The sequence below is a fragment of the Jatropha curcas genome, chromosome 6 (assembly GCF_041381405.1).
Source record: "Jatropha curcas cultivar XTBG-Jc1 chromosome 6, XTBG_Jcur_1.0, whole genome shotgun sequence".
Lineage (NCBI taxonomy): Eukaryota > Viridiplantae > Streptophyta > Magnoliopsida > Malpighiales > Euphorbiaceae > Jatropha > Jatropha curcas.
This window is the reverse complement of record NC_143156.1, coordinates 16,042,319-16,063,487: the sequence shown is the minus strand read 5'-3', so window position 1 is coordinate 16,063,487 and position 21,169 is coordinate 16,042,319.

Below are 21,169 nucleotides of genomic sequence, written 5' to 3'. Positions count from 1 at the left end.
GCACACCTTGAAGCACAGCTGCGTCGCGCACCTCAACACCCACGCCACGCCACTCCACAGCTGCGTTACGCAACTGTTTGAAGTTTGGTGTCCTAAGAACAGATGCGCCATGCAACTCCACAGCTGCGCCACGCATCTCGACAGTTGCGTCACGCAACTGCTCAAGGCTTTGCCTCGTTGACGAACAGTCGCGTCACACAACTGTTCTTCCAAAGAACAACTGCGTGACGCAACTGTCGAAGGTACGCAGTACTTTAATTTACACCTAATTTCACTATGTTTTTGTTATTCTCATGCAATTTTCAGGGAAAAATCAAGTCGCCTAGAGATACTAACAAGCAAGCATCAATAAATCAAGTTCTAACACAATGAAAGGGGATAAATCCTAAGTTCAAGGCAAGCTAGGGTTTTCTGGCGCCTCGAACAGTTGCGTCACGCAACTGTCCACACAAGAACAGCTGCATCACGCAACTGTTCACACAGGAACAGCCGCGCCACGCAACTCCTGCCTGCGTGACGCGACTGTTGATGCACGCAGAGACTACAAAATTCAACTATACTGCTACAATTATGGATCAAAAGCAGTAAAATCAAAGAAAATTTTCACTTACCTCGGCCTGAAAGCCACGCATCCGGCTCGTCTCATATCTAACCGGGAACTCAGTGCCCGGCAAAGGGAGGAGCTACAGTGGTCGCGTCCCTGATGTCAACGAGTTCCGACTCACCGGCACCGGCTCACCGTCGAATGTCGGAATATCTGGTAACGCCCCGAGGGTCTCCATCTCGGAGTGTAAGCAAAAGCAGGGATTTCTAAGGTTTGAGACATCATTTTCAGTTGAAAGTTCAGAGGATTCTCAATTGCTTAGGGTTTGTGATAAGTGAAAATGAATCGGTTAAGAAGGAAGTTACTTATAGTAAACGGTTGGGTCCAAGCCCACAAGCCCAAAAGCAACAGGCCCATTATCTTCTTTCGAGCCCAATAAGCCCATGTGGCCCATCTAAAAGCCCACGACGGCCCACTTTAGCAATTTGACGTCGATATGCGGCTCGTACACTTCAGCAATTTTTGTCTACTCGCCGCACAGGGGGCAAAAATACCAAATTGCCCACATTACCCTCAGGTCAGTTTTCTTTCAACCACTATATCATAAAGGGTATACTTAAAAATGCAGATAACAAATTTTCGTTAAATCTGTTGTGCCAGAATTTTTGCTAAAATTTTTGAAAAATATGCCTACAAAAGTGAATATTTTTTTGTCCTAAGCCGGAATTCCGGACTGGGGACAAAAGTATAACCTTTTACCTTAATGTAAATCTTTTTCATAATTAATGCAAGGGAACATGTGATGTTCCAATATTTTTCTAACAAAAGGCAAGGTCTGTTTGTACACGGATATTGCTCTTTTTCTTGTGAACAATTTTGCAGGCCAACCGGTGATGGTTTTTCGAAGCCGATAGGTCTTACTGATTAGTGATGGTGCATTGCGAAGCTAGTCAGAACAATTTCAAAACAGTGATGATGTATTGCGAAGCTATTTAAAATCTCTTCCCCAGCCAATGATGTTGAATTGCGAAGTTGATTAGGGTAAAACCAACATCTTTTGGGCCGATCAAACCGAGTCTCGAGGATGCCTCTTCTGATCCGATTGGAGCCGACGAAGCCGATCAAACCGAGCTGAGTAGGTGACCAGATGATCAAAATCAAAGCCCTTCAAGCCGATCAAACCAAGCTTCGAAGATTTTTTCATCAAACTAACATCTTTCGGGCCGATCAAACCGAGTCTCGAGGATGCCTCTTCTGATCCGACTTGAGCCGACGAAGCCGATCAAACCAAGCTGAGTAGGTGACCAAATGATCAAAATCAAAGCCCTTCAAGCCGATCAAACCGAGCTTCGAAGATTTTTTTATCAAACCAGCGTCTTTCGGGCCGATCAAACCGAGCCTCGAGGATGTCTCTTCTGATCCGACTGGAGCCGACAAAGCCGATCAAACCGAGCTGAGAAGGCGGCCAGATGATTGAGTCAACATCTTTCCAAGCCGAGCAAACTGAGTTTCGAGGATAATTGCCAGATAGAAGGCGCGTCAATGGACCACTTTAACATTAATTGTTTATACAATTAATGATAAAGTGGGGGGGCAAACTGTTGACGCGTGATTTTATGCCCCCACCTAACTCAATGATGATATGAGGATAATGGGTAAGGTATCACGATCAACCAGAAATGTTTAAACCAAAAATTTGAATCAAACCGGCCCAAAGGAGTCTGACCCGCGTTAGGGTTGCATCACGCAGCTCTAACCTGCATGACGGCACTCTTAGTTGCGTCACGCAACTCTAACGAAGCTGACACCTCTGGCGCGCGCCCGTGCAACGGTCTGCACTGTTTGTATGGATACGCGGCAACTGTACGAAAAGTAAGCTGCGTCACGCAGCTTGCGGTTGCGTCACGCAGCTTATACCTGCGTGACGCAGCTATGTTCTGTTGCCCTACCCATATAAATACAACATTTTATGCTAAAAACGAGACTTTTTCACTTTTCTCTCATTTTTCTCTAAGAACTCTAACGTTTTAAGCTAAGTTTTCGATTAAACGGCTAGGGTTTCTTCCCCAAGAACTCAAGTGAGTAATCTTGAGGAAGATCAAGCCATTAGGTATATAGTTTTGAAATCAAAAAGCACAAAAAATATAAGAAGAGAAAAAGAGAGGAAAGAAAGAAAAAGAAAACGTTTTGTTCTGTAAAAAAAACTTGGTAACCATATTTCTGGGATCGTGAAGCAGTGTCCCTGAGCTAATCCAAGTGCATGCAATCCTCAAATCTGAGGGCTAGGTAACCATTTTAACCTTTCCTTTTCATTTCTAGTCTTTTATTCCTTAAAAATCTTATTTTCATAGTATTTAGTTGGTCTGTTATTGGTTAGACGTAATTTTGCCCATTGCTGGACTTTTCTGAGTTGAGTTTAATCATTTTTGACAAAAAGAACACGTAAAAAGAGTAGTTTGAAAGGTAGTTACGGACCAGAGCAGCTGCGTCACGCAGCTATTACCTGCGTGACGCGACTGTTCATGTCCAAAAGCCCCTGACCTGGATTGGACCACGCGCGTGACGCAGCTGTTCGTGTACTCAGTCTCTATTTTGTTTTTATACTTGTATTTAATATTATGCTTTGAATAAATAATCAATACACCTGAGGATTTTAATAAGTCACGAGCGGTTCCGTCGCGTAACTAAGAGTTCCGTCACGCGACTGTTCTTCATAGAACAGTTGCGTGACGCAACTATTCTAACTTTCAGGACAATGACAAGAGCTCCGTCACGCGACTGTTCTTCATAGAACAGCTGCGTGACGCGACTACCTTTAAATTCCAGAATACTTTGTTTATCTTATTTTAATTTCATGTCATTAAGTAGATTTTTAATCTTAATCCGGAAAACGATCAATAATGGGCAAATTGTGTTTTAATCAAACCAAATCAATTAATTTATTGTGATTATGAGATTGTAGGATTTATTATTTATTGTTTATTATCAATTATATTATTAAATCTGGTTTGTGGCCCGCCTTTAACCATAAGGCAAGAGCGGGTCTTTTAATTTTATTTGCTATATATTGTGGATGAATGCTGAATGTGATGATTAATTCATGATGAATGCAATGAATGAATCTAGTTGGGACGATTAATTAATTTTCCGCATAGGAGCTCGGTTCGATTTATTCGGGTTGGGTTTAATTAAATGATTCGGCTTTTCCAAAATAAAATCAATTAGAAATTGTAGGTTAAAAGAGGCCGGTTTTTCCGGGCGTCGGCTTCCAACGGGCCGACGTACCCAATTCCCTTACCTAGAATCGTACTTGGTACGCCTGACCAGTTTTTCAAATAATTGGCCTTGAATAAAAATGGGTTAAATAGAGTCATTTAATAAAATTAAAATTGGAAACGGTCCCATTGCCTAAATAACGGGTGGCGACTTAAAATGTTTTATAAGACCGATTTATCGGCATTGCATATCCAAAAAGATTTTTATCACCTTTTTCCAAAACAATAATAAAGAAATAAAAAGTAGTTTTCCGAGATCCTTTTTCCGGGGTTTTAAGGGATCTCAATTGGGGCGAAAACAAACCCGAAAACCAAATATGAATCATCAAACCCCCAAGTGAAAAACCTACAAATCAAGTAAAAATCGGACTAAATCACTGAGTTGGACCAAACCAATTCAAATCGAACCGAAATAGTCAAGACAACCCTAGAATTTTTTTTCCTTTTCCCTTTTTTTCCTTTGTCTTCCTCTTTTTTCTTTCTTCTTCATTCTAGTGACAGAATCGCCGCTTTCTCTCTCTCTCTCTCTCTCTCTCTCTCTCTCTTTCACTTCGTTTTTCTAGTCATCAGCTAAGTTAACCAACGTCAGTACCTCCTTATCGCTGCACCACCAGCATCTCTCGTTCTCCCTTTGTGTCTGTTTCGGGTGAGTCATAGAAGCACCCTCAATCTCTATCCTCGATCGTCGCTCAGCGTCGATCCACCTCCAGCCGCCACTGACTCAAGTGGCGCCTCTCCTCGCTCGCAACTCCGACGAACGCTACAGCACAGGCGAGCCGCGGTTCCTTCCTCTTGGGTTGATTGTGATGCTAACGGTGGGCCTAAATTCTTGTTGAGCCCATTATTGCCAATTAGAGGACCGATCTAGCACAAACAACACCAAAAATGGATTCCTTAGTGAAATTCGAGCCACAAGATGTGAAGACTGCTTGATTTTGGGCAACCATGACTTTTCGGCCACTGTGGACGGCAGCATCGACGGTGGTCTGGCTATCGACCAGCGAGACCCTAGGAGGCAGAAACTTGAGACTTATACACTGAACTTGAATTCGAAATCCGATTTTTAATCAGTATAATTTAAGATTTAGTATATTAAATTTAATGAAAATTACAAGTTTAGAAATTATTGTTATTAGGATAAAATAGTTTTAATTAAAATAATTAAAGATTAAGAATAAAATGAGGGTTTTAATAAATTGAAGAAAGTTATAATAATTACCACCATGTAAATAAATTTAGGATTTTGATAAATATAGAGTTATAATATGAATTTTAAATAAATTAAGTAAAATGTATAAATTAAAATGTTTGGTTATGAAAAGTATAATCAAATTATATCAAACCTAGAAATTAGTTCCTTAATTTAGCTTAAATTAATAGCTATTAAGGACTATAACCAAACGATAGAGCAAATTAAATGTTTAGTATTATATGAAGTGTCTGGAGACAAAAAGTAATTTAAGTAAAAGGAAACTTCAGTTGGATAGGTATTAATTACTTTGAAATTAGAATTATGATATATGAACTAAGATGACGGTGAATTAGGTTGTTTGACGGATATTATGACAGAAGTATTAATTTTATTAGCTAATTCAGAATTCCATTAAACAAGATTAAATTTTGAGTAAAGTTAATCAAATAAAGAATTATTTATATTTAAATGTATAAGAGATTTTATTGTCTGGTGACTGGTTAAGAAAGTAAATCATATTGAGATATATAAGGATTTATTGGGATTAGATCGAGGTTATTTTAATCTATAAGTTATGAATTGATTATAAAATTACTTTATGGCAGTTGGACATTGGAATTATTGATTGCCCGAAGGATGGGCTATGTGAGTAATAATCGATAAGTATATTAAATGGTTAATACTTGAACAGGTGGAAAGTCCTAATATAGGGGAAATACTATCGGAAATATCGATAAGATTTAGATTAATTAAAGCAGTCTAATATTTAAGTAGATGTATGTTAGCTTAAATATTATTTAAGGAAAGTCATATGTTTAATATAATCTTCCATTGATATTTATGTTTTATCTAGATCATCTGAGTTCGTCTACCCTGCAAGTCAAAACCGAATCAAAGCTTGCTTTATCTCTTATCGCTGTGAGTAATAATAAATGATGAATACCATATTTGCATACGTACATCACTCATTTCATATTTTATGAATATATATACAAATGGAATTCAGCCTTTACTCTTTTAATACTATATTATTAAGATATATTTACTTACATTACTAATCCACCTTAAAATTATAACAACATATGCTCATGAGTATTATATATGTATATATATTCCACAATTATATTCATATGTGCATATTGACCTCCTATGTGATTTATTATATTGTATGAGGTGATTGGATTACTTGTGAGGTGATAATGTTGTGCCTTATTTTCGGGTGGAATTGGGATGAAGTGGGTCACTATGGGATTGTGAGGACGGTCCAGGACCGTTGGCTGTGTATGGGAGATCGGCGCCCCCTTGTGCATCTAATGAAATATGATATGAATGATATGGTAAAACTACAGAGTAACCTCCTGTTGGTAATGAAAAGAAAGAGAGAAAAGAAAAACAATGAGAGGTCTGGTTAAGTGAGGATTAGACCGGTTGGTCATTTATGGGGATCGGCTCCTTGGTGCACACGTTTGAGAGGAAATGTCATGTGTGAGGACGAATTGTTGGGGGTTTTGTGACGCTACTGATTCAATCTCCATTTGATGTGATTATTTGAAGGTGATACTATTTATGGGTGCTGATGTTGTGGCATGTGTTCGACCGAAGGTGTGTTCATTATATAATGTAAAAAGTATCCTGTGTGATTGTTTGGGCTATGCATTATTTATTACTATTCACTGAGTTTGTGAAACTTACCCTTTCCTTAAATTTTTCCCAGGAGGTAGATAAATTGCTAGTTCAGATAGGCTTTGATTCTTTCCCTGTAGAGTTATAATAATAAATTTCAATTTTTGGTAATATTTAAAAGTACAGTATTGTATATAAAATGTATCCATCTTTATACTGACCTCTGCAGTTGGAAAGTCATGTATTACAATCTATCATGTAAAAGTTATTAGTGTGTTGTTTAATAAATCTGTGGATGTTCTAATTGACTCTCGCTAAAGTACGAATGGACTAGTTTGCCAATATTGTGGATCACATTAATGGCATAAAATTTATAGGCTCGAGCTATGAATTAAGTGAAATGTGAAAACTGGGCTAGAGATATAAATCGACAGTATGATTTAATAACGTTATATTATGGGCTTATTTTTCCTAGAATTAGTTTAAGAAATTGGATTTATATGAGTTAGGATTACTACGAGCCTCGGAGGCCTTAAACTTACCTGGACCTTAGTGTCAGTCCGGTCGATGGTTTGAGGTCGTGCCAAAATTAAATCCAATGATTTATATAAAAGACATTTAAATCCAATGGTTGTAAAGACTTCGTTATTGATAGAGATATTTTCTACTATCTACAATAGTCTTACCCTAGTTTTAAATCCTAACTCCGCCCTTGGATACTGTGTGTATATATCTCAATATGTTTGTCTTTTTTCCTATGCATTTGTTTTTTTTCCATTTGTATATTAAATCAATATAGAGTGCTCTTTCTTTGATGAACTTAACAATATTAGAGATGATGGCGTCTAAGATATTATTTTTCACAAATAAGATTCATATTGAGGAAGAGATGTTCGTGAATAATGGGTAATTGATTAGTTTGGATATAATTTTAATTGATGAGAATGTTGTGTTTTATTTTATTTTGTAATATCAATATTATTATTCAATTTATTTTTACAAGTTTTATTTTGGTTTAATTGCCAATTTTTCAAACTTATGCAACAATTTACAAAAATCAAATAAATAGTTTACGTACAAGTTGGCGCAGCTTTGGTTAAGAAAGGATGTCTGGTCTATAACTTTATTTGGGGAAACACAGAAACAATGTGATGCCATTTTAGAAGCCATGGAAGCTTGCTGGAGGCAATGTTCGAAGCAATTTTGGCTTCAGGATGGGGACTGCATCAAGCCTTTTTCATGCTCAAGCTTCTTCCTGGAAGTGGAAAAATCATATTCAGAAACTGAAAGATAACGAAGGCAATTGGCACAAAAAAGGGCAGGGTTTGGAAGCAATTATTATCAGTTATTTTTTTGAACTCTTTATCTATCACAACTACAATAGTCAAGAAGTGTTGGATTGTGTTGAATCTGGCATTACCGAAGAATAATGAGCTGTTCTTGCTTGTCCTTTCTTTGCAACAGACGTTAAAGAAGCTGTGTTTTTTATGCTTTCAGAAAAATCACCGGGTCTCGATGGTTTGAATCCGATGTTTTATCAACATAATTGGGATTTAATTGGTGGAGATGTAACAACGGCTTGTCTGTAGTTTCTCAATGCGACTAACTTTCCAGGAGCTTTAAATGAGACCCATATTGTTTTGATCCTGAAAAAAGTGTCTCCCTCAACCATGTTTGATCTTAGACTCATATCTATTTGTAATGTCTTTTATAAGATAATTGTTAAAGTCTTAGCCAATAAACTGACGCTAGTTTTATCTGACCTCATCTCACGTCTCAGAGCGCTTTTGTGCATGGGCGTCTCGTTTCAGGTAATATCACAATTGCCTATGAAGTGTCCACCTTCTGAAACGGAAGACATAGGGTGAAACAGGTCTGGCTATGCTGAAAATTGATATGAGTAAGGCGTATGATCATATTGAATGGAGTTTTTATGGGGGAAGTTAGAATAAATGGGTTTTTGCTCATAATAGGTTATGACGATCATGTTCTATGTTTGTATGGTCTCCTTTGCCATTCTGCAAGATGGTGCCTTGCTTGGTCCTATTAAGCCAGGAAGAGGTTTATGCTAGGGATGCTCTTTATCTCCATACTTATTCATTATTTGTGTCGAAGGCTTGTCTTCTCTCTTACTAGAAAGGAACATAGAGGGCTTATTCATGGGTGCAGTGTTGCAAGTAGGGCTCCAATGATCTCTCATCTCTTTTTTTTCAGATGAAAGCTTGTTGTTTTTCAATGCTACCGAGAGGGAAGCGATAGTGGTGAAGGATTGCCTAGTAAAGTATGTAAAAGCTTCAGAACAGGTTATAAATCTCCAAAAGTCACCTCTCTCTTTCAATTCGAATACAATCACATCTATGCAAGAACGATGTGTTTTGGTTCTGTCAGTGGGGTCCTAAACGGAGCTGATTTTTTATCTGGGTTTGCCGGCGAAGGTAGGTAAGGGCAAGATGGCAGTGTTCTCTTATTTAAAAGATAAGGTATGGTGCCGTATCCAAAGTTGGAGACGTTTGTTTCTCTTTAAGGCCGGTAAAGAGGTGCTTCTCTAGTTTGTCATACAAGCCATTCCAACATACACAATGGGGATTTTTCTTCTCCCAAAGACCTTATGCATAGAAATTCAGAGGCTGATGAATGGTTTTTGGTGGGTCAGTCATTCTATTGGGGATTTTGAAATTAGGTGGAAGTGTTGGGAACGCATGTGTTGTTCTAGATTGTAAGGAGGTATGAATTTTCAAAGCTTGTATGAATTTAACCTTGCTCTCCTTGGTAAACAAATATGGGGCTTCCTGAGCTCCCCAAATGCTTTGCTCTCTCGCATATTTAAAGCCAAATACTTTTCTTCTCGATCAATGTTAGAAGCGTGGAAGGGCTCTAACCCTAGTTTTGTGTGGAGCAGCATCAGCGCCACGATCCCTTTAATCTGGTTTGTTGTTGTGCGAAGTGTAGGTTGTCGGGAATCCATTGATATTTGGCAAGATAGATGGTTACCAAACGAGACAGATTCGTGTGTTCAATCTCCCATGCCTAAAGGCTGCAGTGCTCAGTTAGTATATTCCTTATTAACTGATGATGGATTATCTTGGAATATGTCTGTGCTTAATGATTTGTTTAATGAAAGAGATAAGTTATTGATTCTCAAAATCCTACTGGTCTCTGGGTTTTCTGAGAATGGGTGGTACTGGACAGTGGAGAAGAAGGGCCATTATTGTGTTCGCAATGCGTATAAAAAGCTCACAGCAGGTCTCTCACCCCTAACACCTAACCATATGAAACCTTTTTGGTTGAGACTTTGGAAGGTCCCCATTCCCCCAAAGATGAAGAACCTCATCTAGCGACTATGTACTTTCAGTCTCCTAGTCTAAGCACTCCTGCAATCACGAGACATTGATTTGGATATGGCCTGCCCTGTATATGGTGCGGATATAGAGACGTTGCAACTGTTAGGATTAATTCAAAATAATATTATTAAAAATATTTTGAGATTTCAATTTTATTTGGTACAGATTTTCTGCATAAATTTGATATTTTTGTTATTAGGGTTAATGATTTTTAGGAGTATTTTTAGGTCTTACTTGATTCACTTGTAAGCCTATAAATAGGCTCTTACTTGATTCACTTGTAAGCCTATAAATAGGCATATCCTTTTGTTAATTCATGAAGTGCAAAATATTGTTAATCATCTTGTGCATTTCCATTTCTCCTTCCCTAAAAATCCAACACTTTTGGTATCAGAGCCTATCCCTTTGAGCCAAAAAAATACAATGGCCACAAACACTATTACATTTTCTTCCCCTCCAATTTTTGTTAATGAAAATTATCAGCTATGGGTTGTTAAAATGAAAGCTTATTTACAAGCTTATGACTTATGGGAGCAACGGAGAGCATTTAGAGAAGATAATACTATAGAGGTTGCTTTTGTTGCCAAGACAACGAATAAATTTTTATCAAAAAGAGGAAAATTTCCACCATGTGGCATATGCAAGAAAGATAATCATGATGAAAATGATTGTTGACATAAAGGTAAACCTCAATGTTTTAATTGTAAAAAATTTGGTCACATTTAAAAAGATTGCAGGTGTAAAAATCAATCAAATTTTGTGCAAGAGGAAGGAATTCTTTGCTGAATCTTGGAGAGATGTGCTCTAAGACAACAATGGAGAGATGTGCTCCAAAATAAAGAAAGTGATGAGAGGTGCATCAATATTTGAAGAGATGTGCTTCAAAAAAAAATTTAAAATTCATTTGCTAGTTTGATGAGAAGTGCATCAATATTTGGTGAGAAGTGCATCAAAATAATGAGTTGGAGAGAGGTGCTTCAACAAAGTTAATTGAAGAGAGGTGCTTCAAATGCTAGATTAAAAATTTTAATTGTTAATTATTGTAATAAAAAAATATTATGTTTGAATTAAGAGGGAATGTTAGGATTAATTCAAAATATTATTAAAAATATTTTGAGATTTCAATTTTAATTAGTACAGATTTTCTGCATAAATTTTATGTTATTAGGATTAATAATTTTTAAGAGTATTTTTAGGTCTTACTTGATTCACTCGTAAGCCTATAAATAGGCATATCCTTTTGTTAATTCATGAAGTGCAAAACATTGTTAATCATCTTGTGCATTTCCATTTCTCCTTCCCTAAAAATCCAACAGCAACACCTGTTCATAGATTGTTCATTTGCATATGGCTGCTGGGCTCGTACAATTCCAAGTGTGCTGAATGTCTATGCTCAACAAAATGATATCCCCTTCTGCGACTGGATGCTCAGCGTGTTTTTGGCTCTACCCTCGTTAGATACTCAAGCGGTCTGTGTTGTTTTATGTGTGATCTAGTCTAACGGGAACTCTATCCTTTAGGAAGGCCACAACTAAGATATAGCTCAACAACTTTTCAATGCCTCATCATGGGTATTCAAGTGGTAGGCCGCACAAAAGCAAGCTGATATCTAGCCCTCTAATGTGTTGTAGGGGTCCATTATATGGACCAAGCCTCCCATCAGGTTTCTCAAATGTAATACTGATGCAACTTTGCATCCCTCTTCTACTAAGGTAGGCGCTGGTTGCATAATCCATAATGCTTAGGGTACGTATCTCAATGCGTGTCAAGTTTTGCTTTGGGTGGCCAAAATCCACTTGTTGCTCAGGCATTATCTTTTAGGGAGGCTTTATGTCAAATGAAAATGAAATGAAATGATTATCTATAAAAAAAAAAAAAATTACTCGCTACACTTATGAATACTCAATTACTTCTAATTCATAATCTTATTTAATGATTTGTATGTTAAGTTAAGACGGTGTGATACGGATCCACTATCACCAAACACCTATGGAGCTCAAGGGAACAAGTACCACATCAATGGCAATCCATTAGTACTTCCTAGTGGACCAATTACAAGGAGCCGTGCAAAGAAGTATGGAGCAACCATGTCCTTACACATTCAAGAACAAGTCACACAAGAGCTCCATGACCTTGCTTTCAACAAGTGCTATGAAGAACTTGAAGGAACACCTAAGTTTCTCACATTAATAGAAGCACATGTTGAGTGGGAACCTGAATTGGTTAGCATGCCCGTGCAAGGTGGCACGCCCCAAGCCGTGCAAGCTTCTGCCTCTCAAGGAACATCACTTGATTTGAAGCACGCCCGTGCCAACTAGCACGCCCCAGGCCATGCACTCTTCTGCCTCTCGCGAGGGAAACTCATATATGCGCGCACACCCGTGCCAACTAGCACGCCCCAGGCCGTGCACTCTCCTGCCTCTCGCGAAGGAAGCCTTACATTGAAGCACGCCCGTGCGCCTTGGCACGCCCTAGACCGTGCAACCTCCTGCCTCTCATTAAGTTAGTTAGTTTATTTTGAGTTTTTGCAATGTAAATGGGTTGGGCCTCCTACAATTCGGCCCCCCCTTGATTAATTAGCCTTATTTTGTTTAGATTTAGTCAATCTTTAGTAGATTTGGAATAGATATCCAAATCCTTAAGTAGTTATAATTTTGTTAGTCATATCCTTAGTTGGTTTAGATTTGCTAAATCCTACTCCTTAGCTAACTCTAAATCCTTTAAGGATCTGGACCTCTTAGATTATTATAAATAGCTTGTTATTTTGTAATAATTCAGACATTATAAATTAATCAATCAAAGGGAGACTTCCTTTTCATGCTTAGGCGTGTTCATGTTTTTAGAGCGTGTGAGATTGCATTCTTCTAATTACATCAAGAATCAAGGTAAACTTATCAATTCTTTTGTGGAGTTTATCTTATTCTTCTACTCTATCATTGCTGTTTCCGTTTCATTATAAACGAGGGGTGCCATAGGGGAGGGTTTAGTTTGATCTTGGATCTCTTCCAAAACTTGTCATAGAGTTCATGGAATTTTTTCCATAGGGTTCCGCGTCAGTTTGGTATCAGAGCCAAAGATTAAGGTAAATTCTTATTTATTTTAGCTCTAGGGTTTTTGTTTATTTGTTTTCTTGTTCTTCTTGTTCTTGTGTTTGTTTTCTTCTTCATCTTGTTTCTTTTGTGTTTGTTTTCTTTTGTTTAGTTTCAATTCGTTTTTGCTTCAATTAAATTTAGTAATTTCGTTCTTGTTTCAATTTTGGAAGTTTAGATCTTAGATCTTGTTGACTAAAAAAAAAAAAGAGTATAAAAATTTTCATCCACCATTGAAATTGTTGGTGTGGATCTTGTTTTGTTCCTGAATCCAAGGGATTTGATCCTAATTCAAAGGGATTTTACCTTATTTTGTGGGATTTGACCATATTTTGTGGGATTATTCCTAATCCTTAGAAGATTTGACCATATTTTGTGGGATTGTGCCTAATCCTAAGGGATTTGACCATATTTTATGGGATTTAGTTTATCCACTATAATCTTGTGATAAAACCTAATCTTAACTACTTGTGGATAAGATAACAAGGATTAGTTGACCATATCTTTTGAGATTAAGCAAATCTACTACAATCCTTGTCAAATCTAAGAATCCTACTTAAATTGGGTTGCATTGAAAAAGGAAACAAGGCAGCACGCCCGTGCTTCAACTCAAGCACACCCGTGCTAGTTCCTGACTTCCACTTGTTGGACTAGGCCTTAAAACGCACGCCCGTGCTCCATCTAGCACGCCCGTGCTCGGGTCTGACCCTAGTAAGAAAACTATTTTCTTTTGGTTTTTCTTTAGTTGCTTGCTTTCTTTTGGGTAGAATTAATTAGGTCCATATTTGGTTTGCTTTGTAGTAAACTAAATTCATACATTATATCCAGTAATTGTCTTTTAAATTCTAGTTTCTTTATTTTTGTTTAAACTTTCTATTGCTTATATTACATTGTTAGGGTGTGTTTGCTTGTTTACTACACTCTAATTGATAATTAAAGTAGTGCATTGTTTATGTTCTTGTGCTACTATCCATCTCGTTTTGTGTCTTCTTTTTAGAACTTGTGCTTGCTTTTTATTGTTAAGATTTATTCCTTGTTTCTAAATATGCTTTTGAGTTGGTTGGTTGACTTAAGATTCTGAAGTTCAATTGGAAGAATTGCAATGAGTGATTAAAGAGTGTAAACATGTGAGGGAGTGATTTACCATTAACTCAATTCTTCTTGTGTTTTTCTCTTTTGAATACTAACCATGAGTACAGATAATAGTGAGGATAAAAGTCAAATAGACGATTCCCAATTAAAACTTGTAATGGAATCAATTCAAGGACAGTTTAGAACCTTCAACAATCTTTTCCTAGACATGAAGGAGGAATTGCAAGAGATAAGAGCTTCACAAAACTCTAATACAACAAGAGCTCGTCCACAAACTAGATTTCAAGTTCATGATGATGAAGATACTGCAAAAACCAATTTCAATAAAATTGATGGAGACTTGGGATCAATCAAGATGAGAATTCCAGAATTCAAAGGTAACAACAATGCTGAAGAATTCCTTGAATGGGAGAGAAAGGTAGAACAAATCTTTGAATGCCATAACTATTCTCAAGAAAAGAAATCCCATCTTGCTGCTGTTGAATTCAAAGGTTATGCCATGTTTTGGTGGGAACAATTGTTATTAAAAAGGAGGAGGAAAGGGATGCGACCTGTACCACCATGGGAGATCTTGAAAGAACTAATGCACCAAAAATTTATCCCTACTCACTACTTTAGGGATTTACACAATAAATTAGCTAGAATGGTGCAAGGAGGAAGGAGTGTGGAAGAGTACTATAAGGAGATGGAGATTTGCATGGCTAGAGCCAAGATTGAAGAAGAGGAGCAAATCACCATGTCACGATTCCTTGGAGGTCTAAATAAAGACATTGCTGATGCTTTAGAGATGTATAGGTATGATAGCTTGGAGGAGATGGTAGATATGGCCATGAAACTTGAAAGACAGAAAAAGGGGAGATCCACCAACAAGTATTCCAGCAACACATGGGGATCTAAATGGCCTAAAGAAGGTGAGAAGAAGGAATTTAGAGGTTCTAGTTTCCAAAAGACGGATTCAACTTCAAAAGGTAAAGAAGCTGTCCAAACTCCATTCAAAAGCAACAAAGGTACCTCTAACTCTACAACCCCTTCTAGAGAAGTTAAATGTTTTAAATGTTTGGGGAAAGGGCATTATGCATCTCAATGTCCTAATAAAAGGGTTATGATTGTTAAAGATGATGGGAATGTTAGTTCTGAATCTGAATGTAGTGATTGTGATGATATGCCTAATTTAATTAATGATGATGATGATGATTCAGAAAACTTAATATTACCTGAACATGGAGAAGCTTTGGTTGCTAGGCGTGCCTTGAACATGCATGTTAAGAAGGAAAGCCTTGAGCAACGTGAGAACATATTTCACACTAGATGTTTGATTAGTGAAAAGTGTTTACTCTTATTATTGATGGGGGTAGTTGCACTAATGTTGCTAGTGTAAATATGGTAAACAAACTGAACTTGACTTGTCTCAAGCATCCTAAGCCTTATAAGTTGCAATGGTTGAATGATTGTGGGGAAGTGAAAGTGACTCGACAAGTGCTTGTGCCATTTTCTATTGGAAGGTATGAAGATGAAATTTTATGTGATATCGTACCTATGCAAGCTGGCCATCTATTGTTGGGAAGACCATGGCAATATGATAGAAGAGCACTTCATGATGGATTCCATAATCGATACTCTTTGATTCATAAGGGGAAAAAGGTGGTTCTTGTACCTTTATCACCTCAAGAGGTTTATGAAGATCAGCGAAAGATACTTGAGAGAGAGAGAGAGGTTTCGGCCTTGAGAAAAAAGGAGAGTGAGGTTTTGAGAGAACAAAAGAGAGAAGATAGTAAGAATGAGGGAAAAGAGGCCACAAAAATAACAAAACAAATTAATGGCCCAATTGTGAGAGAAAAAGAAAGAGAGGAGAAAAAGAAACAGACTTTTTATGCTAGAACTAGGGAGGTTAAGTGTGCTATTGCCTTGGAGAAGCCCATATTGCTTCTAAGGTATAAAGAGATTTTATTTGCTGAAACTAATGCTAACCTTGATAGTTTGCCTTCTATGTTTGTTTCTATATTGCAGGAATTTGATGATGTCTTTCCTAGTGAATTACTTAGTGGTTTACCACCTTTAAGGGGAATAGAACATCAAATTGACTTCATTCCTGGATCCACCATTCCAAATAGGCTTGCCTATAGAAGCAATCCAATGGAGACAAAGGAGTTGCAAAGGCAAGTTGATGAACTTATGGAGAAAGGTTTGGTGAGAGAGAGCATGACCCCGTGTGCCGTTCCCATGCTTCTAGTATCTAAAAAGGATGGAATATGGCGCATGTGTGTTGATTGTAGAGCGGTCAACAAAATCACTGTAAAGTATAGACACCCTATCCCTAGACTTGATGATATGTTGGATGAATTGCATGGGGCAACTTACTTTACTAAAATTGATTTAATGAGTGGTTACCATCAAATTAGAATGCAACCAGGTGATGAATGGAAAACTGCTTTTAAAACTAAGTATGGTTTGTATGAATGGTTAGTTATGCCTTTTGGACTATCTAATGCACCTAGTACTTTTATGAGGCTCATGAACCATGTATTGTGTGCCTTCTTAGGAAAGTTTGTGGTTGTATACTTTGATGATATACTCATCTATAGCAAGTCTCTTAATGATCATATTGAGCATGTTAGGATAGTATTACAAGAATTGAGATATGAAAAGTTGTATGCTAAACTTAACAAATGCACGTTTTGTATAGATAGACTTGTATTTCTTGGTTTTATTGTGAGTGCACAGGGTATTGAAGTAGATGAGGAGAAAGTTAAAGCTATCAAAGAATGGCCAACTCCCAAATCAATTTCTGAAGTTAGGAGCTTTCATGGGTTGGCAAGCTTTTATAGAAGGTTTGTAAAGGACTTCTCTTCAATTGCAGCACCAGTAACATAAATAATCAAAAAGGAAGTTGGGTTCAAGTGGGAAGAAGAGCAACAAAAGGCGTTTGACACGCTTAAAGGGAAGTTAACTTCTGCACCTATACTTTCTTTACCTAACTTTGAAAATACTTTTGAAATTAAGTGTGATGCTTCTGGAGTGGGAATTGGGGCTATCCTAATGCAAGAAAAGAAACCAATTGCCTACTTTAGCGAGAAGTTGAATGGAGCACAACTCAACTATTCAACCTATGACAAAGAGTTGTATGCCTTAGTAAGAACTCTAAATGTTTGGCAACACTACTTATTACCTAAGGAGTTTGTCATCCATACTGACCATGAGACCCTAAAACACTTGAAGGGTCAAGGTAAGCTTAATAAAAGGCACGGTAAGTGGGTTGAATTTATTGAACAATTTCCATATGTGATTAAATACAAGCATGGAAAAGATAATATTGTTGCTGATGCATTGTCAAGAAGATATACTCTAATTACTGCTCTTAGTTCTAAATTACTTGGATTTGAGTATGTTAAAGACTTATATGTGAATGATTCTGACTTTTGCAACATATATGTAGCATGTGAGCATGGAGCATTTGATAAGTTCTATAAACATGATGGATATTTGTTTAGGGGCAACAAACTTTGTGTGCCTAAATGTTCTATGCGTGAATTGCTTGTGCTTGAATCTCATAGTGGGGGATTGATGGGACACTTTGGGGTACATAAGACTTATGATATGTTGAATGAACACTTTTATTGGCCTCATATGATTAAAGATGTAGAAAGAGTTTGCAATTCTTGTATTACTTGTAAATAGGCCAAATCTAAGTCTATGCCTTATGGATTATACATGCCTTTACCTGTTCCTAGTTCTCCTTGGATTGATATATCTATGGACTTTGTACTTGGATTACCTAGGACTAAGCGTGGTAAAGATAGCATATTTGTTGTTGTTGATAGATTTAGCAAGATGGCTCATTTTATTCCTTGTCATAAAACTGATGATGCCAATAATGTTGCTGATCTATTCTTTAGAGAAGTGGTAAGGTTACATGGGGTACCAAGAACTATAGTTTCAGATAGGGATGCAAAGTTCCTCTCACACTTTTGGAGAGTTTTGTGGGGAAAGCTTGGAACTAAATTGCTTTATTCTACAACTTGTCATCCACAAACGGATGGACAAACTGAAGTTGTGAATAGAACTTTAGGAACATTGCTTCGTGCCATTGTGGGTAAGAACTTAAAAACTTGGGAAGATTGTTTGCCATTCATTGAGTTTGCATATAATCGTAGCATACATTCTACTTCAGGTTTTAGCCCATTTGAACTTGTTTATGGCTTTAATCCACTAACTGTATTAGATCTTGTTCCTTTACCTTTGAATGAACTTTCTAATTTAGATGGTGATAAAAATGAAGAATTGGTGAAGTGCTTACATGAGAAGGCTGGAGCCAACATAGAAAAGAGGAACAAGCAATATGCTGAAAGAGCAAACAAGGGCAGAAAGAAGTTGGTGTTCATGCCAGGTGATTGGGTTTGGGTACACTTTCGCAAGGAAAGGTTTCCCAACCAAAGGAAGAGAAAGCTAGATGCCCGTGGAGATGGTCCATTCCAAGTCTTAGAGCGCATCAATGACAATGCCTACAAGATAGACTTGCCAGGTGAGTATGGTGTTTCTGCAACTTTTAATATTAGTGATTTGTCTCCCTTTGACATGGATGCAGATTTGAGGACAAATCTTTTTAAAGAAGGGGGGGATGATACGGATCCACTATCACCAAACACCTATGGAGCTCAAGGGAACAAGTACCACATCAATGGCAATCCATTAGTACTTCCTAGTGGACCAATTACAAGGAGCCGTGCAAAGAAGTATGGAGCAACCATGTCCTTACACATTCAAGAACAAGTCACACAAGAGCTCCATGACCTTGCTTTCAATAAGTGCTATGAAGAACTTGAAGGAACACCTAAGTTTCTCACATTAATAGAAGCACATGTTGAGTGGGAACTTGAATTGGTTAGCACGCCCGTGCAAGGTGGCACGCCCCAAGCTGTGCAAGCTTCTGCCTCTCAAGGAACATCACTTGATTTGAAGCACGCCCGTGCCAACTAGCACGCCCCAGGCCGTGCACTCTTCTACCTCTCGCGAGGAAAACTCATACATGCGCGCATGCCCGTGCCAACTAGCATGCCCCAGGCCGTGCACTCTCCTGCCTCTCGCGAAGGAAGCCTTATATTCAAGCACGCCCGTGCGCCTTGGCACGCCCTAGACCATGCAACCTCCTGCCTCTCATTAAGTTAGTTAGTTTCTTTTGAGTTTTTGCAATGTAAATGGGTTGGGCCTTCTATAATCTGGCCCCCCTTGATTAATTAGCCTTATTTTGTTTAGATTTAGTCAATCTTTAGTAGATTTGGAATAGATATCCAAATCCTTAAGTAGTTATAATTTTGTTAGTCATATCCTTAGTTGGTTTAGATTTGCTAAATCCTACTCCTTAGCTAACTCTAAATCCTTTAAGGATCTGGACCTCTTAGATTATTATAAATAGCTTGTTATTTTGTAATAATTCAGACATTATAAATTAATCAATCAAAGGGAGACTTCCTTTTCATGCTTAGGCGTGTTCATGTTTTTAGAGCGTGTGAGATTGCATTCTTCTAATTACATCAAGAATCAAGGTAAACTTATCAATTCTTTTGTGGAGTTTATCTTATTCTTCTACTCTATCATTGCTGTTTCCGTTTCATTATAAACGAGGGGTGCCATAGGGGAGGGTTTAGTTTGATCTTGGATCTCTTCCAAAACTTGTCATAGAGTTCATGGAATTTATTTCCAAAGGGTTCCGCGTCACGTTGTCTCCGGCACCGAATGTGGCATCCATCGTCGGGTCTCACGGGACTGGGCGGAGGGTGTTACACTTTAAGTTGGGTTAAGCAGACTGGGTGGGTTATTTAATGTGCTTTTTGAAACGGATTCGCTTCTACTTATCCAAGCATTAGGGTTGAATTCTGTTGATAACTCCTATTTTGGGCGTGTGGCTCAGGAATGCAAATGTTTGATTAAGGAACTTTTAGGTATTTCTGTTTGTTTTATCAAGAGATTAGCGAATAGCGTTGTGCATCTGTTGGCTGCTACCACATATTCTGTATCTGGTTTTAAGGAATAGGGTCATGTCCCTCCTTAAGTTATTTCTCATGCTTTGTTTGCCAATAATGGCTTAATATAATTTTCAATTTTCTCCCCTAAAAAAAAAAAAGATAACAATTTTTTTAAATTTTTATATAGTTGACATATATAACTATTTTTTATTATTAAAGATTAATTTTTCTATATATGCAGGAATTATATAATTACTATAAAAATAAAGATTACATATATGATATATATGGTATTTGCAACAAAGAATTGAGCTTTCTTCGACCAAATAAGGTTATAAATTATTATGTTTTAATTATACTTGGATCTCTTACCTATTTTTTCTTTTTATGTATTTTTTTAAGATCGAATAAAAATTAATCCATAAATTTTGATAAAAAAATTTAATGGTACCTTGAACTTTAAAATTGACACTGTGGATCTTGAATTATAATAACTCATACCTCCTTATAAAAACAACAAATTTTGAGATTTTTGATTTTTATATGCAAAATATTGATTTGATATGTGATTAATATTTTATAACATTAATTTTTATTTTTTAATTATCCAATAAATATTTAATCGATCTAATTTTATAAATTGAAATATTTAATAGATCAAACAAAATATTTAATAAGTCAAATTTTATAAATTAAAGTATTCAATTGCTCAAAGTAAAAGTTACTGGTGCTAAAATTTTTTTTTAAGTAGAGAGATAAATTTATAGATTAGATCTATTTTTAATTTTATTTTTATTAGCTCATATATGTATTTTGTATAAATTAAAAAATAAAATATTGATTTCCAAATAGTGCGACTCCTCTTTTTTCTTTGTAACCAATCCTTTCATTTACGATCAACATTTTCTCGAGTCCTTCTTGAACGAATTTATTTCGGACATGAATCAGGATAACACTAGTAAATGTAAAAAATGAAAAAAAAAAAAAAATTCTAAAGTTGATTATATTTTTAAAATTTTTGGGTCACAATTTAACAATGGGATTTCGTGGATT